Source organism: Panthera onca, chromosome C2 (assembly GCF_046562875.1).
Source record: "Panthera onca isolate mPanOnc1 chromosome C2, mPanOnc1 haplotype 2, whole genome shotgun sequence".
NCBI lineage: Eukaryota > Metazoa > Chordata > Mammalia > Carnivora > Felidae > Panthera > Panthera onca.
The window spans coordinates 132,384,022-132,410,350 of record NC_138347.1 but is presented as its reverse complement, the minus strand read 5'-3'; the positions used below and the strand labels follow the sequence as shown (position 1 = coordinate 132,410,350).

At 38.9% G+C, this 26,329-nt stretch overlaps 1 pseudogene; it reads right to left on the bottom strand.

The window, feature by feature from the left end:
• LOC132684215 (FMR1-interacting protein NUFIP2 pseudogene) lies at window positions 1–24,971 on the bottom strand (annotated as a pseudogene).
• Window positions 24,972–26,329: the final 1,358 nt, after the last annotated feature.

Here is a 26,329-nt window from a genome sequence, read left to right as displayed (position 1 = left end):
CGGTGGCTCTAATGTTGCAGAAAGGTTACAAATAGGCAGTCTGGGCCTTCATTGATGTGGACTATCCATAGCTTCATTGTAAGTGATCATCCTTTTAGGCTCTTGCCTCTGCAGATTCCAAACAGATTCCATTTCTTTAGTGTGATAGACAATAGCAGCCCTCAGGTCAAAAGAACCCCAGCTATCATTTGTTTCTAGACCTCTCTGGTATCTCTGTTCTTTGGTGGAGCCTAACAAAGTGTTTGTAGGAGACACCAGAGAATTTTGATTTTCTATCTCGTAGTCTTTGAGAAAAACACTAAAGCACCTTGACTACTGGTGTCTGAGTTTTGCAGGCCACCTATATGACTGGGTTCCAAGGATAAGGCTCCACTCTCATTAGTAGTCCCAGATTTTCGAATGCTACCCAGAATTTGAGGACTAATCTGTTTTTCCAGCTCATAAGCCTTGGGAAACATGGGATGCTCAGTTCCTGAGGGATTATCCTGGCAGATATTCCCCTTGAAATGTCACCTCCATCACTTTATGATCTGATGACTTCCCAATAACTTCCCAAGTCTCAGGGCCAGCACTGGGCTCATTTATAATTGATAAACCCCACTGATTCTGGAAGATAGCCCCCAGGTTTTGCTGATCTGTCTGAGAGGGTAGATCCACTTGTGCTGTGCTCAACAGCACCGTTTGCATATCTGAAGGATAGATGAAAAGGCTAGATTTAATTTGTTCAACAGCCACTGAAGTCGAACTCATGTCCCGGAGAACTGAAGCAGTCCCAGAAGAGATGGGTGTTAGAGTATTAGCAGCAGGAGTTAACAGTGGCTGACCCCCTGGAGAATACACACTTGCATCAGTCCCTGCTGAAACAGGCCCATTAGAAAAGTTGGCTGAAGTAACAGATTTCAGCACTGACACGGGGACCTGGGATATGGGCTTGAAGACTGGGTCTGAGTTTCCCCAGCCGGTGACGAAGAGGAGGAAGAAGATGGTGACGCAGAAGAGTTCTGTACAGTTTTGTTGAGGTTTTCCTTCACTTTGCTTTGCATAACTTACTTTAGGAACTATTTTAAGCACTGCTATTGTCCACTGCAAAAACGGGGGGGTGGTTTAAATAGGGTCCAAGAGTCCTCTTTGGAGGTAACAGCAGAAGGATGCTTTCCTTTGGGCCGATGATCAAACTTCTTGCCACTCACGCCGGGTTTAATATCAGAGCTTTTCCGCAGCATATCACCCACAGCAGGTTTTCCTCGATTTGTTCCTCCAGGCCCAGTTTCCAAATGGGCTTTGAACCATCTACTCGATTTCCCTTTTGTTCACTGTCGTCAGGCCTGAAAGTTTCAAGTCCCTGTTTTAAGGTTGGCGCCCTGGTCTCTTGTTGCCTTATTTTGTCCTGCCCTCAATGAAGGCTTTCACATCCCTGGGCACTATTGCCCTAGCTTTCCTTTTTTTTAAGAGTAGTACATCCACTCTCAGATCTCACTACCATCATTATCCGCCCCTTTGCCCATATAACCACTAGTAATATAGCCAGAATTATTTGTCACAACGCCATTTCGAATTGCTACAGTATCAGTCTTCTCTGCAGACTGGTTCTCTCCAGATTTCTTTTCCTAAGACTTCCCATTCTTTTTGTCCATACTGTTCCAAATGACATTCCTGGTTTTCATTCCTGCTTTCCCAAAGGTGCCAGCCTTTACAGTCTGCTTCAGATTAGTGTCTGCGATCTGTGGGTTGCCATTGAGGACCCTGGAAATAGGGTCGGTAGCTCCATCAGAACCCAGGCTCTTTAAAGATACGTCTCTCTCTCCGGCATTACCATTTAGTTCACCATAGCCTGTTTCCTTCTTCGGCGTCTCCTGGTGCTGCTGGAGGGAGTGTTTGTGCTCATGTTTCAACGCCTTGGGCTGGGCCTTGGGGCTGCCCTTGGCTCCATGCTGCGGGCACTGGTGATGGTGATGTGGTTCCGGTTGTAGAAATAATGGTGGTGGTGACGCGGCTGCAGCTGCTGCCGGGGGTGATGGTGCTGAGGCTGTGGCTGGCCAGGCTTCTCCACTGAAAGCGGCCGGGCCTCCCTGGCTGAGGCTGCGGGCTGCAGCGCCCTCAGGATCTGAGCAGGATGTTTCTTAAGGATAAAAGGCACAGTTCGTCAGAAAGACATAACAATTATAAATCTGTTAGCCTTTAATGATAGAATCTCAAAATACACGTAGCAAACGCTGACGGAAGAAAAGGAAGAAATGGATAATCCTGCAATCACCGCCTTGTACATGTAACACTTCTCTTCCAGCAATTGATAGAACAACCAGACAAAAAACATGCAGGAAAGCCACAGAATATCTGACCAACACCGTTGACCACTTTGGTGTAATGGATGTTTGTAGAACACTACATCCAACAAGCGTAGAATATGCATTCTGTATAAGTGCACACGGTGTATTCACTAACATAGACCGCATGCTGGGCCACAAAACAAGTCTCAATAAATTTAACAGGACTTAAAGCATACAGACTGTATTCTCTGACTATAATAGAATTAAATGGAAATTGATTATCCAAAGAGATCTAGGGGCACTTGGGTGGCTCAGTCGGTTAAGTGTCTGGCTCTTGATTTCAGCTCAGGTCACGATCTCATGGTTCGTGAGTTCCAGCCCCGCATCGGGCTCCGTGCTGACAGTCTGCTTGGAATCCTCTCTCTCCCTCTCTTTCTGCCCCTCCCCGCCTCAAAAAAATAATAAACTTTAAAAAAGAGATCCAGAAAAACCATGAATATCTAGAAATGAAATAGCATTATTTCTAAATGATTCATGGGCCAAAGACACAAAGGAAATTAGAAAATATTTTGACGGGGCACTTGGGTGGCTCAGTCAGTTAAGTGTCCAATCATGAATCATGATCTCAGGTCATGATCTCATGGTTCATGAGTTCGAGCCCCACATCGGGCTCTGTGCTGACAGCTGACAGGCCTGGAGTCTGCTTCCAATTTTGTGTCTGTCTCTCTCTGCCCCTCCCCTGCTTGTGGCCTCTCTCTTCCTTTCTCTCAAAAATAAATGAACACTAAAAAAAAAGGAAAAATATTTTGAACTGAATGACAATGAATACAACATACCAAAGCTTATAGGAGGCAGAGAGAGAAAGCAGTCTATTGAAAGAATCTATGGATTTATATGCTTATATTAGAAAAGAAGAAATATTTAAAATCAAGGACTAAGATCCCATATTAAGAAAGTAAGAAAAGAAGAGCAGAGTAAAAACAAAGTTAAGTAGAAGGAAGGAAATTATAAAGAGAAGAGAATAAGTCCTTGAAAGAGAACAGACAATAGAGAAAATTAAATCTAAAAGCTGGCTCTTTGAAGAGATCAATGAAACTGACAAACTTTTAGTTAAGACTGATGAAGAAAAAAAAGGAGAGACGGGTGCCTGGGTGGCTCAGTTGGTTGAGCATTGGACTTCAGCCCAGGTCATGATCTCAAGCCCCACATCGGGTTCTGCACTCTCCATGCAGAACCTGCTTCAGATCCTCTGTTCCTCTCTCTCTCTACCCCTCCCCTGCTTGCTCTCTTTCTTTCAAAAATAAACATTTAAAAAAAAAAAGGAGAGAATACAAATCACCAATAGCAGGAATGAGAGATTATCAACTACAGATCCTTCAAAAATTAAAAGTATAATAAGGAAATTCTATGAACAATTTTATTGCCAACACGTTAAAAATTTTTTTGACAAAATGGACAAATTTATTGGAAAATACACCTTACCAAAAAATGGCACAGGAAAAAAAGTCTGAATAGTTCTAGTGTATGTATTAAAGATTGAATTTATTATCAAAAACTATCTTTCTGAGATAACTCTAGGTCCCGATGGTTACAGTGGTGAAGCCTATGAAAAATTTAATGAAGAAAAAATGTATACAAACTTTTTTAGAAAATAGAAGTGACCACTGCACAACTTATTCTAATGCTAGCATTACCTTTATATCAAAACATTCAAAGAAATTACCATAGATCAATATTTTTCATAATTATAGATATAAAAATCATTAACAAAGTATTAGCAAACAGGTGAAGGGGGTCAAAAGGTACAGATTTTCAATAATAAAATACCTGAGTCATGGGGATGTAATCTACAGCATGGTGGTTATGGTTAATAATACTGTATTGCATACTTGTAAGTTGGTATGAGAGGAGATCTTAAAAGTTCTCATCAGAAGAAAAAACAGTTTTGCAACTATGTATGTGCTAATTGTGGTAATAATTTTGCAATATATACAAATATTTAATCATTATATGGTATACCTGATCACATATGTCAATTATACTTTAGTAAAAAGAGATAGCAAGAAGGAAGATACATCACAACTAATTAGAGTTCATCCTAGGAATGTAAGGTTGATTTAACATTTGCAATAAGTGTAAATCACTATATTAACAGAATACACTAGGAAAGTCATATGATCATTTTAATAGACGATTAAGAAGCACTTGACAAAATTCAACATTCTTGAATGATATAAATGTTCAGTGAACTAGAAATAGGAAGGAAATTCCTCAAACTGATAAAGGACATCTACAAAAAATCTACAGCCAACATCGTGCATAATAAAGAAGGACGGACTTATTTCCTGCTGAGGATAGGAACAAGGCAGGAATGTGTGCTTTCATAACTTGCAATACAGAAGGTGGTGGCTGAACTGAAAAGAACTGCATTTATAATCTTACTTTGCATTTCAGACTATGTCAGTTTGAGCACTTTATACTCTCTGAGGCTGTTTCTGCATCTGTGCTGTGAGTACAATAATGCTTGCTTTGGCAATTGGGTTAAATGCCTAGCACGATGCCTAACATAGCAAAGAGATTAATAAATGTAAGTATTACATTTGTACCTACCCAATAGTCTATAAGCTCTCTGAAGACAGAAACCATTTCTCTTTTATTTATTTCCAAATCTTCAGTGCTTAGCTCAGTACCTAGAACAAAGTGGATATTATGTAAAAATTTGTTGATTAAATTATTAGGATTGAGACATTGATAAATGGGACCTTAAAGATTCTTCAGCTTTCTAAATGAAATTCCAAGGGTGGGCGATTTCCACTGGAAAATAGTCTTCTTTGGTTTGGGTGAAGTTTGTATTGAGTCATTTACCTCCACTTGATACTTGTCTGCTTTGGGGGAGCCCTGTTAATCATGTATGCTTTGATTGCAAGCTCTGAGACAAAACAGATGCTTTGGCGTGGTATTCAGGACCCTCTCTTCTAAGTCTGCTTCTCAGGTGAGCCGTCCTTCACTCTAGCTAAGTTTATTTCTCCACCTTTCCTTGAACATCTTTGCATTGTACCACTTGAGCCCTTGCTTGGGTCATGTGCTCTGCCTGAAACGCCCCCTTCTCTCTTCAGTCAACATCCTACCCCACCTTCCAGGCCTCTCCCTTAGGAGACTTTCTCCCATCTGCCATTTACCTGGTCAGAAATGTTTTTTCCCTAGCGTGTTACTTTGGAGGAAATGTAATTAGGGATATAAATCTCTTGCCAATGCAGAAATTCCTCGCCACAAAATAGAGGAAAGAAAGAAAACGGTGGCATGATTGAACCAGATGGCGATGTGCATTACAGGCAATCTGCCATACGGTTGCAAAGAAAGAAAGAAACCTCACCCTTTTGTATAGCCAAGCAGGTATAACCCATCGCACATGTGTTCTGGAGATAAATAACTAGTTCTCAAGGAAGAAGACCTGACAGCACCTTTTGTCACACACGGTTCATCCTGAATTCATCTGATAATTGGGTGTTTGCAACTGCCTTTATCCAAAGGAAAAATAGTAGGACATGCTTTGCATGCCAAGCTTTGCATCTTGAAGCCAGGTGCCCTGCCAAAGTTAGGATCCTACCCTACCATGGAAACTGGGAGCTAGAGGCGCTATGTTCGTTGATTACACTTTAAAGAGACAGCTCCCAAATCCTTGAGGAAAACATTTCTGGGTTGTAAGACTGTCATGAGGCTTATTTAGCTTTTTAGAAGATTTACATATATCTCAAAAAGGCAGTCAAAGAATTTACAAATACAAATTTTCTAAGGTAAATGCTCTAAGAAAAGGGAGGTGGGAAATCTCTTTTTTTATGCACTAGAGAGACTTCAAAAAATTTTTTTTTGTATTTGTTGTTTACCTTAAAAACTCATATAGCCTTTGGGTTAGTACCATTAAAATGTTACTTCACTGATGGAGGTATTTGTATACTCCTCATCTCTTTTTCCTGCTGGATTGTGGTAGAAAATGTGTCCTATGCATCTGTGCTGTGGCATCTGATGTGTCCCAAGTACATTATTGGAGGTTAATTAAAATTGATTGAATAATCAGTATACCTGTATAGTGTAATATCCCAAGTTTGGTTATATTTCAAAGCCACTTTGTTTTCAGTTGTGAACCATCTAGTCTGCTATTACGGTGTTAAGTTTGATAAATGCACTTTGGAGGAAAGAATTAAAAATCAATTCCAATGGCAAGGTCTACCTACTGCTAATATTTCCTGATGGCTTCTAAATGTCACAGAACCTTCACTGTAGGAAGGACGGCACTAAAATCATGAGTCAGAACACTGATATACATGGAAGAGAAACTACATACGACTTAATCCAGTGAGACCTTCAGCAACCAGAATTCTCCAAGGGAATTATTCCCTAATAAGGTGGTGGTTCACCAAGTGTGCTCCCAGACTAGTAGCAGACTGATGCCCAGGAGCTTATTAGAAATGCACATTTTCAGGCTCCACCCTATACCTTCTGAATCAGAAACTCTGGAGGTGGGGTCCAGCAGTCTGTGTTTTAACAAGCCCTTGGTGGGGGGAGGGTTGATACTCACTCATATTGCAAACCACTGACCTAACGCATCCTTTGCATGCTCTGAATTAACTTCTTCCCTTTGTATCTAGAATTGTACTGATTATGTATCATTCTTGGGAGATTTTGGGAAACAGACAAGCAAATAAATATTTCTTCTCTGGTTCAGGTTGAGAAAGACTGGATGGTATTTTACCTCTTCCATGTTGTATCCCCTCTACGGTAATGCTAATAAGACACAGGACAAAGGGGTGACATGTCTGGGACCTGGAGTCCTGCACATTCCATTTGTGGGCCTGTTGTCTTTCCATTCAGCCCCATCTCTGGCTTTGATCATCAATTAATGAGCATCCCCAATCTCTTCTGGCTCTCATCCTTTGAGTTGTGGTCCTCTGTGGATCGGCCTCAACTTACTCTCTTGGGAACTGCGTCCTCAAGAAGCCCAGATATATTTAATGCACCACATACATGTATTGGAACCTTCCTGTTTTCCTGGTGCTGGTGCTGGAGGAATCAGTGATTTAACAACAGTGCCTATGGTTGCAAAGTTGGAAAGATGCCATGTGTACTTGATTTAGCTAAGCCGAGCAAAACCTAAGAACTTCAATCGTGAATAAAATTGTGAGAGAAAAATAGGATAAAGGCTTCCACTCGTTGAGGGCTTCTTATTTAACATCTGTGGTAGGTTGTGGTTTACACTTCAGAAAGAAAAGCCCAATAAAATGGGGGAGGTGTTGGGGTTGGAGGGGGGAGCGTAGAGAAATGGAGCATCCTATAAGGGAATGGCCAAGGAGAACTCCCAGGGGAGATGGTGGGGGGAAGAAGGGACTTAGGATAACATGTCTAATGAGAATTTTTATCACTTTGCTTTGTGGTGTGTGATCAGGGCCCATATTGATTAAGGGCAGTATAGCAACTGCCCCTGCAAAAGCTGTCAACAAAATCTGCATGGCTCATTAATGCTTTTAATATGAGTCAATTCTCTTTAGAGAATGCAACTAGTTTTTGAGTCTGGGGTGGTCAAACATCAAGAGCAAAAACAGAGACTACATGTGGGGACACCTGACCTCTGGGTTCCTTTAGTCTTTACGAGTGTTAACTTAAAGTTATTGCCATAAAGGCGATGACTCCTGACTGTTTGCTAGCTTTCTTAAGGCCAGGATAGAGACGATGGTTTAATTAAACATAATTCAGAGACTACATTGATTTAAGAAGAAGTTCCCAACACTGGTACTGCTGAATATCAGTATGACTTCACAAAGGTATTCAAGATCAAATGAGGGTAGAAAAGTTCTCTTATCTTTTTCTTAAGATAAAGCCTTCTTTTCAAGATCCATTTTCATTTGACCAAGAGGATAGCATGGCATGGCCCCTTACCCCAGCCTTGGATTATTTAAACTTTCATCCCGGCCTCTTTGCCCACTCCTCAGCTTGGCAAGGCACAGCTAGAGTAGCTCACACTCCACTAGCTAGGGAGATTACTAGGTGATCTTCAGCTACTGTTTACACCAAGGCTGAGGGTCTCTTAATCTCCCCCACCCCTCCCCGCCAGCCTGCCCTAGCACAGAGCTGTCTCCCTTCAATTTCTCACATTTTGATAGAGAGCCATTTAACTTCCACTCAGCTGTTTTGATCTCACATGTTCACATCTGCTCCTTAACATTGGTTTCCAAGTATGTGAAAACTTCCATATTGAAGATGATGATTTTGTTTGGTTTAAGAAAACAGAAACATCGTCCAGTTAGAAGCACCCATTTTCTCAGCTATTAGGACTGTGACAAGAACACTTTTTTCTTAGCCCACCCATCTCATTAAAAGCTGTCATCCACCCAGAAACTCAAGCCAGAAACTAACAGACCAGCTCTAAACACTTCGCTTCCCTTCAAATCTCACATCAGATCTGTTACCAAACCAAAATAATTTTTTTTTCAAATTGCAGCTAGACTCCACTTCTCTCTATTTCACTGCCATCAATCTAGTCCGTCACAACACCTCTTACTTGGACCATTGCAGTAGTCTCCAGTGTGGTTTCTGTGCATCCATTCTCTTCCTTTAGTTATCACAAAGCAGGGACAGTGTTCTACTTAAAATGTAAATGGACTCATGTCACTTTCCTGCCTAAAACCCTTCACAGATTTCTCAATGAGTTTGGTAAGATCCGACCTCCACCACATGCCTACATAATATTTGACCCTGCCTGGCCCTCCAAGTACATTTTGTGCTATTCTCGCCCCTCCCAACACCTTTGTTTACTAAATTGTTTACCTAGTTCAGCTGTATTGGGATGAATATAAATAGTATTTGCAGACTTACCAAAGCTTAGCCCATAGCCTTAGCCTGTGGAATTGTTCAGACAGCTCTTACTTAACCATATGCCAATGGCATTTCTAAGTTTTCTCACTAAAGCATTTAACCTTAGATGAAGTTAAATAATGCACCATGAGTTTAGCTATTGTAGAGATATGTCTTTCCCAGTTAAACTTGGAACTGTTCCCAAAGTGTCAACTGTCTTTAGATTTTTGAAGAGTCATACACATATTTCTTTCAACATTTTAATTTTGGGTCTGTAGCAGTATACAGTGTATCATACAGCCAAAGTATACATCATATGTAATACATCATACAAAATGTCTTATTTCCACCTTGACCACTATGGAAGAATGTCAGACATTAAAAAAAAAAATCTCAACTTTCTTCAATCTTAATGTTAAAATTTGCTGAGAGATTGCTCAATGCTGTGAGAGTTTTTAAGGAGAAAACAGCTGTGAAGAGCTGCAAATCATAGCTAAGCCAAAAAGTTTGGTGTGTTTCCTTTTAATCACCAGAGACCCCAGAGGATGGACAGTCAGCATGAGACTTGTGTCAAAGAAATGGTAAAAGAGACACATCTAATTGGGCACATCAGTCACTCCTCAGATTGGTGGTTTCCACTTTTCTTAGTCTTAAATGGCAGACTCAAATTGGGTAATTTGAAGAGAGTTTAATAAATGGACTATTTACAGAGGTATAGATCAGGCTGAGGAATAGAAAAAAGTCATGGAACGGTTCCCAGGGATAATTGAACAATGTATATATTTCTGTGGAATTTGGGTCTATTCGTTACAGCACTTAGCCAATTCTGATACATAAGTGATCTTTTAAAACTTATAATTCATTTAATATATATATTACCTATATATTTCACAAATTAATTTTCAGTAGGTAGTATTAAATGTACATGGATCAAAAATCAAAAGGAATAAAAGGTTTACAGTGTTAAGTCTGTCTCCCACTATTCCTCACAGACAACCATGTTTATTAGTGAATTGTGAATCTTCCACAGATATTTTGTATATAAACAAGCAAACAAAAAGTTATTCTTTCTTTTTTTAATGTTTCTTTATTTTTGAAGGAAAGAGAGATAGAGTGTGAGCAGGGGTGGGGCAGAGAGAGAGGGAGACATGGAATCTGAAGCAGGCTCCAGGCTCTGAGCTATCAGCACAGAGCCTGACGCAGGGCTCAAACTCACAAGCTATGACATCATGACCTGAGCCAAAGTCAGAGGCTTAACGGACTGAGCCACTCAGGCGCCCCTCTTTTTTTAAATGTAAATCTTAGTAACATTGTAAGTACTTACTCTATATCCCTTTTTGTTCTAAGAATTTTACATTTATTAACTCGTTGAATCCTCTAAAAGATATATGCTATTATAATGCCTAATTTACAGGTGAAAAAGCTGAGGAACAGGGAAGACACATGACTTGTTTGAGATCACACAACTTATAAGTACTGGGGGTAAAATTTTTGCCAAGCTGTCTGATTCCAGAGTTCTTCCTCTTAACCACTAAATTGTATGGTTTCAGAGATAACCAGAATTAACATAATAAATGTATTTTTTCTGCATATATTATAAAGTTAGTATTGTACCCTTCCTATGGTAGAATAATGCATTTTTAAAAAAATATTCCAATACTCTGGTTTCTCTTCAGATCGTGTAAATCTTTTGCCTTTTAAAAAATATTCCATTATGGAACTGGAGAGTGTGATACTAAGTGAAATAAGGCATACAGAGAAAGACAGATACCATATGGTTTCACTCTTATGTGGATCCTGAGAAACTTAACAGAAACCCATGGGGGAGGGGAAGAAAAAAAAAAAAAAAGAGGTTAGAGTGGGAGAGAGCCAAAGCATAAGAGACGGTTAAAAACTGAGAACAAACTGAGGGTTGATGGGGGGTGGGAGGGAGGGGAGGGTGGGTGATGGGTATCGAGGAGGGCACCTTTTGGGATGAGCACTGGGTGTTGTATGGAAACCAATTTGACAATAAATTTCATGTATTAAAAAAAATAAAAATAAAAAATAAAAAAAATAAAAATAAAAATAAAAACAACAACAACAACAACAAAATAAATAAATAAATAAAAAATATTACATTTATTCCCCTCTACTAATTTGGAAATTATGTACTCTCTATTTCCTAAGTCATTACTCTTAAAAACATAACTTGTATACTCAACAAAGTCTACAATTAGTATTTCTATTCTCATTCAAAATTCAGGAAAAATTTGCCTTTGCTTTGGTTGGGTATCACCCGGAACAACTCTAACTTCTAGGTCTGGGGATTACCAAGGCAGAGATCATATAAACATAAATCTCAGACCCACGTTAGAGCAAGCCTACAGTAATCATTTCTCAGCAAGTCTGTTGTTATTTTTACAATTTTTTTTCCATGCAGAAAAGAGCAGAAAGAGCTCTTTCCCATATTGGCTCCTTTTGCAAGTACACAGACTTTTCTTCAATGATCCCATAAGTGACTCCTGACTTCCTTCAGTCTAAGGGCGACTCTTCTGTTCCTTAAGTCAGCTAGTCATGGATTCCCCCAAATTCTGGGTTCCTGAAATTGGCTTTTTCTCCCAGAAGCACCAGCTTTTGTCCATATTTGCCTACTCCTGTAATTTTAACTTACTCTTTATTTTTTTCTGGCCTTTAGGGATATTTTGTACTTCCTTATGGGCCCAGCAGGACATTAAAAAATATATGGGTTGTAATTTACCTAGTAGCTCATCATTTCATGACAATGGAGGAGGGGCTTTTCAGAATGCCCAGTCTGCTTTATTTCCCAAGACAGGACTCATGGAGTGATCTTTTCAAAATGTAAGCTTTGTATCTCTACTTAGAACATTTTAATGGAGTCTCAATAATCTTAGGATAAAGACTAAAATATATCTTTGACATGGACTATAAAGACCCTCCATAATGTAGTTGTAATTTGGCATTTATTTGAGTTACCGTTTTAGCAATGTCTGGCAGCCAGTCTCCACGATGCCCCTCTGCTCTATGATTCTCACCTCCGTGTATTTATGCCCTGTGTAGTCCTTTCCCATATTGACTGAGGCTGACATATGGAACCTAGTGTACTGTGGAAACTCCTGTGTACGACTCCTCAGGTGAAAGCATGGAAGACATTTTTATTTCTGCCTTGCTGTCTCGGATTATTCATTCTAGGGGAAGCCAGCTGCCATATCATGAGATCACTTAGGCAGCCTTCTGCCAATGGCTATGTGAGGGAGCCATTTTGGAGGTGTATCTTCCATCTCCAGGTGAGCCTTCAACAGGCCAACATCTGTACTCCTGAGAAACCTTAGCCAGAACCACCCTGTGAAACCATTTCCAAGTTCCTGACTCACAGAAATTGTCTGAGATAGTAAAAAATCACCATAGTTTCAAGCCACTGTGTTTGGAGGTAAATTTGTGATGTGGCAGGAGATAATGATAGATAACCAACACAACGTCCATCTCTTCTCCAACACCAAACACTTTGCACAGCAGAGGTTCTGTCAGGTTTTACTTTTTATTGCATGACCTGTGCCTGGGATATAGCAGGAACTAAATGAATGTTTGCGGAATTGATAAATAAAGCAATGAATGTAAATATTGCGTGCCCAGTGCCCCAGAAATGACCAGAAGAACACCACGCTGGTAAGACATTAGAATAATTACCCTGACATAATATAGTGACCTGTATTTTCCTCATGGACTGAGCAAGTTTGAATCTGGAGTGTGCAAATGTGGAAGATGCTGTATTTATGGGGTTTCAAAATATTTGGACAGTGAAGCACGACGACGGGGATCAGGCTAACTAGTTTTCATCATTAAGCCCTTAAAAGAAAACCAAACATCACAAGTAATCCAAACGATTTTGGTTCTTAGGATTAAAAGATAAAGTACTTTTCTAAAATTTGGGTATGTGGGTATCTCTTGGTATGTATGTATGTGTTCACTGCAGTGATGGTGGTGACGGAGGCCCTGGGGATGACGGTAGGAATTGGGTTGGTAATGGTGTTCATAAAGGGTGAAAACAACCCAGCAACACAATATTGTATCAACCCACTGAAGAATCTGCTCTTTAGCTGATGGTTTCATCTCACAGACTTTCTCTTCTGCCCTGTGATGATTTACTTCCTATTTCCCAGAGTGCCTCACACCTTCCCTCTGCTTGTCCAGTCTCTACCCTTCCGACAACTAACAGTTCAAGTCCTACCTCCCTGATTTGTCCAGGTCTCCGGGATCACTCTCCCCGAACTTTTATTGCACTTTTTATCTGTGGGTCCCTCATTGGGTTCTTAGTTGGTATTACCTCATATCATGGTTAGTGTGCTATGTGCCTGATTTCCTTCCATGAGACAGAGAGGATTCTTAGCAGGAGCAAGACTTCCTTAGTTGAAGTTACTATTCAGAGCAGTGGAGAGCACACATAGCCTAAAGTAGGGCTGCCTGAGGACGGATGAAAAGAGTTAGTCCCAGAGTCCCTAAGGATCACTTTCAGTTTCCAGACCTAAGCGGTAAGTGGAGAGAGAGACTACAGTGAAGCGAGGGTCAGGAACTGGCCAGGAAGTGAACCAGGAGGCAGAAAAAGATAAGAGGATTCTGGAGTAGCCATGAATATGCAGGATCAGGAGCTCACTTTTTTTTCTTTGAAACTAAAGTATGGCTGACACACAGTCCCCTATTAAATGTTTCAAGTGTGCATCGTAGTGATGTGATATTTTTAGACATTATGAAATGATCCCCACGATAAGTCTAGTTAACCATCTGTCATGGTACAAAGTTATTCCAATATTGTTGACTATATTCCCTGTATATTACATCTTCATGACTTACTGATTTTGTAACTGAAGTTTTGTACCTGTTAATCTCTTTGGGTGCTGTCTACGTGGCCCCCAGAACATAACACCCAACTCAGAGTTGGGGACCTGGACAACACGGACAACCTGATAAATTCCTCAAGGATTGGTATTTTCATGTATCTCTTTGTATCTCCAGGGTATTGCATAGTGCTCTAGACATGAGAGCTGCCCAGTACATTTAAAAAATTTTAAACATTACCTAACCTTCTGTTTTAGTGTATTTTCAACTTTTACTGCATTTGTATTTTATCCTCACAGAGCTCTGTCAGGTAAGAATTATAATTTTCATAGATAGATGGAGGATTGAGGCTTATGTAGTTGTAAGTGGCATATATACATCGTCCCCGAATAGACCATTTTTTGATGAATCTCCAAAATGAAAATGAAACAAAATTTACCATACCTACTCTAATAGAGCTCACTTAGACAAACCTTAATGAGTAGAGAAGAATCATTTGTAATCAGAAAATAAATTGTATACAAGTAGGATTTGCTGACTAACATGATTTTGTTCCTTAAGATATTTTTCCATTCATGATAAATGTCTAAATCATTAGCTCTGAATTAATAAGGTCCAAATTAATAAGATTCGATTGCTATGTGATATGTTAAAATATTAACTTGTGCTTGTTCCTATACCTGTTCCTTCTGCCACTTCAAGCAAGTATCTAAGGCCCAGAAAATTCCCGAGATTTTATTTATTTTATTTTATTATGTTATATTTTAATTTAACTTTTAGAGAGGGAGAGCCCGTGTATGTGCAAGAGAGTGCAAGCGGCAGGGGGGAAGAGGGAGAGAGAGAATCTTTTTTTTTTAATGTTTATTTATTTTTGACAGAGAGAGAGACAGAGCATGAGCGGGGGAGAGGCAGAGAAAGAGGGAGACACAGAATCAGGAGCAGGCTCCAGGCTCTGAGCTGTTAGCACACAGCCTGACGCGGGGCTCGAACTCACAGACCATGAGATCATGACCTGAGTCGAAGTTGGACACTCAACCGACAGAGCCACCCAGGCGCCCCGAGGCAGAGAGAGAATCTTAAGCAGGCTCCATGCTGAGCATGCTCAATGTGGGGCTCGATCTCACAACTGTGAGATCATGACCTGAGCTGAAATCAAGAGTCAGACACTTAACCAACTGAGCCACCCAGGCACCCCTAGTTCCTGGAATTTTAATCTATTTTTCACTTTAACGATTTTGGCAAGGCTAGAACCTAAAGCTGCTTGAAGTCAAAGGATCTTCAGGTCTTTGTTGGAGCCTAAATTCACTGAAGAGATTATGCCATATGCCTTTGAGGGGCAGTTAGGGAAGAGAAGAGTGGATATACAGCAGAGGTCCCAACCCTATCCACTGAGAAATGTCTTTGGGACCCACAATGTTTTTAAAATGCTTTAATTTGAATGGCTGTAAGTGGGGTGAACTCAACTTGGCACAGTCCTTTCCTCCTTATGACACTTGATTTGGGAATTCTCAGAGTCTTTTGGGCTTTTCTGTCATGTGCTATAGTCCTTTCCATATTAGCCACCATAGGAATTAGGTCTTCCAAGATTAGCTGAACTCTTACCCCCATCAGCTCTGTGCACCCCCTAATCCTTCTGTCCCTTCTTCTACCTGTCTCCTTAAACTCTCACTGCATCTTCTAGAACTCAATCATCAGCAAAATCCTCTGTACTCTCAGTATCTTCTTTTCTTTTCTTACCTAATTGCAATGGTTAGGACTTTCAGTACTATGTCGAATAGGATGGTAATAGTGGGTACCCTTGTCTTGTTCCTGATTCTAGAGATTTCAACTTTTCACTATTAAGTGTGATGTTAGCTGTGGTCTTGTCATGTATGGCGTTTATTATACTGAGGTATGTTCCCCACTCAATCCTCTCTGCTGAAAGTTCTTTTTTATAATAAAAGGATGTTGAATATTGTCAAATGTCTTTTCAGCACATATTTAGATGATCATGTGATTTTTATATTTCATTTTATTAACATGGTATGTCACGTTGATTTGCATATGTTGAAATATCCTTGCATCCCAGGAATAAATCCCACTTGTTAATGTTGTATGATCTTTTTAAAGTACTGTTGAATATGTTGTGCTAGCATTTAGTTGAGAATTTTTGCATCTGTATTCATCAGAGAAATTGGCCTGTAGTTTTCTTTTCTTGTAGTGCCCTCATCTGGCTTTTGTATGAGGGTAATTCTGGTCTTTTAAAGTGAGTTTTGGAGTTTTCCATTTTCCACTTTTTGGAAGAGTTTGAGACGGATTGTCATTAATTCTTCTTTAAATGTTTGGTCAAGTTCCCTCATGAAGGCAGCTTTTTTGAGCTTTTCTGCGTTGTGAAGTTTTTGACTCAATCTCTTTATTCACTATTGGTCTGTTCAAATTTTCTATTTCTTAATGATTCAGCCTTATCAGCTTGTATGTCTCTAGGAATTAATCCTTTTCATCTGGGCTGTCCAACCTGTTGGTTTATAATTCATAGTTCATATTAGTTCTCTAATGTTCATGTAATCCCTTATCATCCTTTATATTTGTGTGGTAATATCTCTTCTTTCATTTATAATTTTATTTATGAATCCTCTTTTTAGTGGGAAAGTCTGGCTAAAGATTTGTTAATTTTGTTTATCTTTTTAAAAGTCCAATGCTTAGTTATGTTGATCTTATCTATTTTTTTCCCACTCTCTATTTATTTATGTTCTAATCTTTGTTATCTTCTTCCTTCTGCTAACTCTGGCCTTAGTTTATTCTTCTTTTTCCATGAGGTATAACATTAAGGTTTTTTTTTCTCTCAAACATTAAGGTTTTTAAAGTATATATACATATATCTTTTTTCCCTATGTGGTATTTATTGCTATAAAATTCCCTTTTAGAACTGCCTTTGCTGCATCTCAGATGTTTTGGTATATTGTACTTCCTTTTTGTTTGTTTCAAGAGATTTTTAATTTCTCTTTCAAATTCTTCTTTAACCTGTTATGTGTTCAGGACTATGTTGTTTAATTTCTACATATTTGCTAATTTTCCAATTTTTCTCCTGCTATTGACTTCTAGTTTCATACCTTTGTGGTCAGAAAAGATACCTGGTATAGTGTCAGTCTTTTAAAATTTGCTAAGATTTGTTTTATGAAATAACATATGGTCTATTCTGGCAAGTCTTTCATGTGTATTTTATGAATAAAGGAATTAACTCCTTTATTATTTGATATTACCTTCTTTGTCTCTTGTTACAATTTTTGCTTATAATCTAATTTGACTGATATAACTATAGTTAACTCTGTTAACTATAGGTATCCTTAAAGTTGAGGTGAGTCTCTTGTATGTAGCATATAGGTTTGGGCTTTTAAAATTTTTTTTTAATCCATTCAGCTATGCTATGTCTTCTAGTTGGAGAATTTAATCATTTACATTTGTTTGTTTGTTTGTGTATAGAGCACGCATGAATGAGGGAGAGGACAGAGGGAGAGAGAGAGAAAATCTCAAGCAGGTTCCATGCTCAGCATTTGATCCCACAACCTTGGGATCATGTCCTGAGCCGAAATCAAGGGTCCGATGTTCAACCGAGTCACCCAGTCACCCCTAATCCATTTACATTTAAAACAATTATCAATAGGTAAGAACTTACCATCTTACTATTTTCTGGTTCTTTGTTTTTGTTTTTGTTATTTTTTTTGTTTGTTTTTTTGTTTTTTTTGGTTCCTTTCTTCTTCTCTTGTTTTCTTCCTTTGATGATTTTCTGTAGTGGCATGCTTTGAATCTCCTCTCTTTATCCTTTATCTATTGTGGATTTTTGCTCTGTGTTTGCCATGAGGCTTACATACAATATCTTATAGATATTACAGTGTATTTTATACTGATAACAACTTAACTATGATTGCATACATAAACTCTCCCCTTTTAGTCTCCACACCTCATTTTGTTTTTGTTTGTTTGTTTTTTTAAATTTTTTTTAACGTTTATTTATTTTTGAAACAGAGAGAGACAGAGCATGAATGGGGGAGGGTCAGAGAGAGAGGAAAACACAGAATCTGAAGCAGGTTCCAGGCTCTGAGCTGTCAGCACAGAGCCCGACGTGGGGCTCGAACTCACGGACCATGAGATCACGACCTGAGCCAAAGTCAGATGCTTAACCGACTGAGCCACCCAGGTGCCCCATTTTGTTTTTGATGTTACAATCTACACTTTTTATATTGTATATCCAGTAACAGATTATTGGAGCTATAGTTATTTTTAATATTTCTATCATATACCATTTATACTAGAGTTAAGTGATTAACACACTACCATATTATAATATTGGAATATGCCCTTAGCATATGAATTATAATTATTTTAAATTCTTCATCTGATAATTCTAACATTCCTGACATGTCTGGTTCAGATGCTTTCTCTGACTCACCAAACTGTGTTTTTTGCCTTTTGGTATGCCTGGTAATTTTTTCTTGGTGGTCAGACATGATATCGTGGGCAAAAGGAGCTGCTGTAAATAGGTCTTTTGTAATGGGGTGGTGAGGTGTGGGGCAAGGGGAAGCCTTCTATAGTCCTATGATTAGGTCTCAATTTTTTAAAATATATATTTTTTAACATTTATTCACTTTTTGAGAGACAGAGACAGAGCATGAACAGGGGAGGGGCAGAGAGAGAGGGAGACACAGAATCCGAAAGGGGGTCCAGGCTCTGAGTTGTCAGCACAGAGCCCGACGCTGGACTTGAACTCACGAACCCATGAGATCGTTACCTAAGCTGAAGTTGGACACTTAACCAACTGAGTCACCCAGGCGCCCCACTTAGGTCTCAATTTTTTAAGTGAACTTATGCCTCTGGACTGTGAACTCCACAAGTGCTTCTCAGTTTTTTCTCTTCTCTTAGGTGGGTCAGGATTGCTAGAGTGGACTGGAATTGGGTATTTGCTTCTCCAAGGTCAGTTAGCCTCTGATAACACCCCAGCAGGTTAGGTTCTGGCTGACTACTTTCTCCTAAAGGCAGGCCTTGTTAAAAAAAACAAAAAACAAAAAACAAAAAAACAGTGTTCTGTTTTTTTTTAAGAAAAACAGTGCTTGGGGCGCCTGGGTGGCTCAGTCGGTTAGGCGTCCAACTTCGGCTCAGGTCATGATCTTGCGGTCCGTGGGTTCGTGCCCCGCGTTGGGCTCTGTGTTGACAGCTCAGAGCCTGGAGCCTGTTTCAGATTCTGTGTCTCCCTCTTTCTCTGACCCTCCCCTGTTCATGCTCTCTCTCTCTCTGTCTCAAAAGTAAATAAATGTTTAAAAAAAATTAAAAAAAAAAAGAAAAGAAAAACCGTGCTTAAGAAAAAGAGTGCTCTGGCATAAGATTATTTCTTTCCTCCTCCACATGCCAGAAGTTGAGGGCATTTTTCTTCGATATTTACTGTGAGAACATTTCAAGTTCCTGGAGGTAAATCTCACAATATTGTGGGGCCCCACCTGTGACAGGTCCTTCTGGAGTTTTTAACTCTCAGAGTTGTTCATACTGAGACTCCAACAATTCATCAGTGACAAATTAGGCTTTCCTACCCTGGCACCTATTTCCTGCGTATTTCCACTCATGAGTCTCTGCTTTGGTAAGCCGTGACTCCGTGAATTCACCTGTTTCTCTAATCTTGGGGGCAGTTTGCCATGTGTCCTCATCTCTTATGGATCCTGGAAGGGAATGTTACTTTTTCCATCTTTTAAGTTTTTCACTTGTTAGGATAAAGCAGAGACTTCTGTTTTTTGGGTTTTTTTTTTTTAATGTTTATTTAGTTTTGAGAGACACAGAGACAGAATGCGAGTGGGTCAGGGGCAGAGAAAGAGGGAGGCACAGAATCCGAAGCAGGCTCCAGGCTCTGAGCTGTCAGCACAGAGCCCAACGCGGGGCTCGAACTCATGAGCTGTGGGATCATGACCTGAGCCGAAGTCAGACGCTCAGCCGACTGAGCCACCCAGGTGCCCCTAAAGCAGAGACTTCTAATATCCTTATATGTGCCAAGAAGGGAAGTCTCATGGTAGTCACTTTTTGCCTTTTCAGTGGCCTAGTTAACAATTTTTCATATTAACTTTTCTCTGATAAAATAACTGGAGACCCATCAGCCAGTCTTTGGTGTTTACCCAAAAGAAAAGAAAGCCTATGTCCATACAAAGACTTGTACATGGATGTTCACTTCAGCTTTATTCCTCATAATGCAAAACTGGGAACAACTCACACATTCATTAACATGGAAATGAATAAATAATCATGGTGTATTTACGTGGAATACTATTTAGATATAATGGAACAAAATACTTATACACCAACAATATTAATGAACTCTAAAAGTCAGTAAAATAAACCAGATATAGAAGGCTCATCCTATCCAATTCCATTTACATGGTATTCTAGGAAGTATAATGATAGAAAAAGATCAGTGGTTGCCAGAAACCTGAGATAAGTGTAGGGGATTGCCAAGTGACATGACAGAATTTTGGTGGTGATGGTAATATTCTATCTTGTTGATGATTACACAACTACTTATTTTTAAAACTAATTGAAATGTACATGTGAATTTTGTGAATTTTATTTCATGTTAATTATACTTCAAGAAATAAACTATACCTCAAATAACACGTGGAAATTGGATTTAAAATATACAATTTACAGTAGTTTCAAATCTATGAACTACTTAGGCATAAAGTTCACAAAAGATAATGCAAGACCTGTATGCTGAGGTCTACAGGTATGCTAAGAGAAATTAAATATCTAAATAAATGTTGAGATAACTGTTAACAGATTAAAAGGTTCATTCTTTTTTTAAGATGTCAATTCTCTCCAAATTGATTTATAGATTTAATAGAATTCCAATAAAAACTCCAGTAATTTTTTTTAATGAAAATTGAAAAACTGATTCTAAAATTTATATGGAAATGCAAATGATCTAGAATAGCCAAAACAAGTTTGTAAAGAATAAAACTGATAGGGGGCGCCTGGGTGGCTCAGTCGGTTAAGCGTCTGATTTCAGCTCAGATCATGATCTCACCATTCATGAGTTCAAGCCCCGCATCAGGCTCTGTGCTGACAGCTCAGAGCCTGGAACCTGCTTCAGATTCTGTGTCTCCCTCTCTCTCTGCCCATCTCGTGCTCACACTCTGTCTCTCAAATATGAATAAATGTTAAAAAAATTAAAAAAATAAAAATAATAAAAAAGGAATAAAGCTGACAGACTCACACTTTCTGATTTTAGACTTCTTACGAAGCTACAACAATCAAGACAATGTGGTATTGGCATAAAGACACACAAATAAATCAATGAAACAGAATAAAGAATCCAGGAATAGACCAACATATATATAATCGATTCTGAGAAAAGTGAAAAGGTAATTCTTTTATTTATTTATTTATTTATTTATTCATTTAATTTAATTTATTGCCAAGTTAGCTAACATACAGCATACACAGGTGCTCTTGGTTTCAGGGGTAGATTCCCATGATTCATCGCTTCCATCAGTGCTCATCCCAACAAGTGCCCTCTTCAATGCTCATCACCCATTTTCCCCTCTCCCCCACTCCTCCCCCATCAACCCTCAGTTTGTTCTCTGCATTTAAGATCTTTTATGGTTTGCCTCCCTCTCTGTTTGAAACTATTTTTTCCCCTTCCCTTTCCCCATGATCTTCTGTTAAGTTTCTCAAGTTCCACATATGAGTGTAAACATATGATATCTGTCTTTTTCTGACTGATTTCACTTAGCATAACACCCTCCAGTTCCATCCATGTTGTTGCAAACAGCAGGACTTCATTCTTTCTCATTGCCAAGTAGTATTCCATTGTATATATAGACCACATCTTCTTTATCCATTCATCAATTGATGGACATTTGAGCTCTTTCCATAATTTGGCTATTGTTGAAAGTCCTGCTATAAACATTGGGTTACATATGCCCCTATGAATCAGCACTCCTGTATCCTTTGGATAAATTCCTAGTAATGCTATTGCTGGGTCATAGGGTAGGTCTATTTTTAATTTTTTGAGGAGCCTCTGCACTGTTTTCCAGAATGGCTGCACCAGTTTGCATTCCCACCAACAGTGCAAGAGGGTTCCCACTTCTCTACATTGTCTCCAACACTTGTTGTTTCCTGAACTGTTAATTTTAGCCACTCTGACCTGTGTGAGGTGGCATCTCAATGTGGTTTTGATTTGTAGTTCCCTTATGATGAGTGACGTTGAGCACCTTTTCATGTGTCTGTTGGCCATCTAGATGTCTTTGGGAAAGTTGTCTACTCATGTCTTCTGCCCATTTCTCCACTGGATTATTTGTTTTTCAGGTGTTGAGTTTGGTGAGTTCTTTATAAAGTTTGGATACTAACCCTTCATCCGATATGTCATTTGCAAATATCTTCTCCCATTCCGTCAGATGCCTTTTAGTTTTGTTGATTATTTCCTTTGCTGTGCAGAAGTTTTTATCTTGATTAGGTCACAATAGTTCGTTTTTGCTTTTGTTTCCCTTGCCTTTGGAGATGTGTTGAGCAAGAAATTGCTGAGGCAGAGGTCAAAGGGTTGTTGCTTGTTTTCTCCTCTCAGGTCTTGATAGTTTCCTGTCTCACATTTAGGTTTTTCATCCATTTTGAGTTTATTTTTGTGTATGATATAAGAAAGTGGTCCAGTTTCAGTAAAAGGTAATTCTTATGAGAAAGAATAGTCTTTTCAACAAACTGGGCTGGAATATTTGGATGTCCATATGGAAAAGTAAATTTATTAATCCATACTTTACATGATACACAATAATTAATGAAAAATAAATCATAAACTTAAGTGTAAAACCTAAAAATTATAATACTTCTAGAAGAAAATAGGAGAAAATCTTAGTGACCTTAGGTTAGGTAAAGATTTCTTAGACAGAATACCATAAACACAATCCGTAAAAGAATTTGATCAATTAGATTTTGTCAAAATGAAGAACCTCTGTTCTTTGAAAGGTGCTGTTAGAGGATGAAAGACAAGAAATAGCTTGAGAGAAAATATTCACAAATCACTTATGTGTTCCTGTGGTGGGAAGAAGACATTCTTCTACTTTTTTTCTGACTACAAGTTCTAATTTTTCACCATTTATTGAGAGATTTGTTATTTGCTCTTGATAAACACTCTATTATGCCTAGAAGTTTACTCATATTCCAGTTTTAATTAGAGGTTTTATCAAAAACAACTGATGGATCTTATCAAATCTTTTTTTCTTTTTCAGGCATGTGTTGATGAAGGTTTTACTTATCCATTTCTGTATCCTTCTGTATCCAGAAGCTGTGTTACCCCAGTAAGGATTAGTGGGCTGAAGGAGAGAGAGAGAGAAAGGCTCATAAACTACATTTTCTCTGTTTCACATCCTACAAATAATTTCATTCTGCACTAAAATAAACTCTTAATCTGAGGTTTTTCTGCTGATGGAAGACAGAGGCCATGAGAATAAGCTCGTTTGTGGGCTGCAGACCTGAAAGAAAATGGTTCTTAGTCCCACTGCAACATGTAAAGCTTTTTATATTGAAAATTTTCTTAATGAGAGAGCTTGTTCTTTGATGCCCACCTGAGTTACTACTCTGTGGCTTGTGCTGTTAGTTTGAACAAAAACACTATTCCGGAAAGAGATCTAAGTCTACTTGATCGATTGAGATAAAGACTGAAAATAATTGTTTTCCCCCAAGAGAAGCAATGGTAGAGTCTCCTTGTAGAGAATTGCTGTGCTCTATGGGATCCATCATCAGCAAGGTAATTGTCAATAATGTGGTGGCCTTAAACAATTTCCAGGAACGATGGGGCATCATGGGCAGTACATATCCCTCTCTAATAATATAATTTAATGATTCTTCCATTAAAGAAAATCTTTCCCCAGTCTTTGGAAAGAAACGGTGTTCATGAAATGTTTGCTCAAATATGACTGAACGTAACTCCCTTCTCCCATAAAATATGTGTTTTATGAAATGGAAACAAAAACATGGTCCCACTCTGCTAGTGGATGAGAAGGCTAATAAAAGATTGGAAATATTAAAATCTCACTGTCTATGGTAGGCATGTCACTCAGTGTGACTCCTAAGGGATCCCCCCACTCACCAGGGAGCAGAATTCTGTCCTTTTCTTCCCGCGATTGAACACGCAAGTGCTGAGCAATTTCAAAGGACCAGGCTCTTTGCTAGTTCCTATTGGGCGTACAGTGTTGACAGAGACGGAGGTCTAAAACACATGGATGAACGTACTTCACTTTCTCTTTGAAAGAATCAAAAGTTGAGTAATGCAGAAAATGACTGGCTTACAGTCGCCTTGTGGCAGACATAGAAGGAGTAGTGAACTTGCTAACAGAGCAGTCCTGCCCCAATGAGTTCCAGTTTCCTCATCTATACATTGGACAAATGGACTCATTTATTTAACAAGGTTGCAAGTTCACTGCACTTTTTATGGTCTTTCTTGGTTGGATGAAATTGAGGAGCTACAACTAAAGGTTTTTACTCTTCTTGGCAAACTGGCAAAAGCTTCCAAGTGGAAAAGACACACAGAACATGGATTTTGGATCTCTACAGCCCTGCATTTGAATCCTGCTTCTTCCATTAACCACCTGTGTGGTTTGGTGAAAGTTACTCAATCTTTTAATCCACATCAGTTTATGGGAATACTCATGCCTACTTTCTATATTTTTCTATAAGTGATATAAAATATTTAAATTATCTGCTGTGCCTCACGCAAAAAATATACTTGATAAATATTAGTTACTATCACAAACATCAAAAGATGCCAAAAATAAGGCATTTTCTAAATACAAACCAGTAATAAAGACAATCAATGTTCTAGAAGTTCAAAGAAAGAATTCACCCAACATCTCTGTTAGATTAGTATCTGTGATAGTGCTGCATAACAAGCACCCCCCACAATCTCAGTGGCTCAAAACAGTAAATGGTCAGTTTTTGTTAATAAATGTCAAACTCAAACTGGTGGATCTTGGCTAGACTCACCTGGATTGGGCTGGATTTCAGGCTTCGATTCAGAGTCATACCTGCTCAATGGATTTTCATTTGGCTACCTTAATTATACTCTTCTCATGGCAAAGATTTGAATCTCCAAGAGGGCTGGTTAAACTCTTAAAAGTTTAACTTAGAACAAGCACCATCATATTTGCTCATATTCCATGGGCCAATGTATGTCACAAGGCAAAGTCCAAAATAAATAGAGTGGGAAAATATATTTCTTTCACAGTGAACTTGGCAAAGTTGTAGAAGGAAGAAAAAATCATGAACACATATTGCACTCTACCAGTCCAGAGAAGGTCTTCCTAGAGAGGTATGATCTGAATTCTACATTAGAGAAAAGATATTCATAAAAAAGCGGAATGGAACAGAATTCATAAAACAGGCTTTCAGGCAGGGAAGACAATGTAAGTGAAGGTACAGTTATCAAATTCTTCATAGCATCTTCAGGGAAAAAAATAAGAAGACAAGGTTAACTGAACTAGATGATCCACATTTATAAAAAGTGGAAGAAGTTTGAAAGTAGTATGGGCTATATTGTCAAAGACTTTGCATAGCTACTTATGCAAAGCACTACTAGTAAACACTGAATTGTATTGAAACACATAAGCAATAGGGATCAATGGATGATTACTGAGAAAGACGAAGGCATATGCAAAGAAATATTTTACAAAGTTAACTTTGAATTGGACTGTAGGACATATTAATCAGGAAATATACTGGGGACAGGGAACCTAGTTAAGAACCGACTGTTGTAGAGGTTTGGGGGATGAGAACCCAAAGTAGAGGTTTAGAGGATAGAAATAAAATAACCGCTGTGTTAAAGAAAAATTGAGAAGTCTTCTAGAAAGTATGTCTTTTTCATTGTGGGTAACTAAAACTCAGTTTGGACTAACTTATGATAAGAGAGCTTTCACTATTGGAATTTGGAGATATTTTGTAGACCCAGCGTCAGGACTGGAGTTCAGTCTCAGAAACAACCGGGATCAAATTTTGAACTCCATCACGTATTTTCTCCATTTCTCATTTCTGCTCCCCTCTCTCTGTTTGCTTATTGTTCCTTTCTCTCTTTAGTCACGATTCCTCAACTTCTCCCATGCATACATAGAAAATCTGGTCACTGACAGCTCCCAGATCCCAAACTTCAATCTAAGCATCCAGAAAGTGAGTGATCCAAGTTTCTATTTCCCATGGATGAACCACAATTGAGAACATAGGTTGGGCCAGTTTCTATCTCTGAACCAATGAACAGTGGACAGGAGGCAGATCTTCTCGAATAATTATTGCAACTCTAGTAGTAACTATGTGGTGGGAGCAGAAGGGCAGTCAAAATGGAATGACAGACAGTCTGAATGAGTTCTTACAGTCATAAATGCTTGATGGCT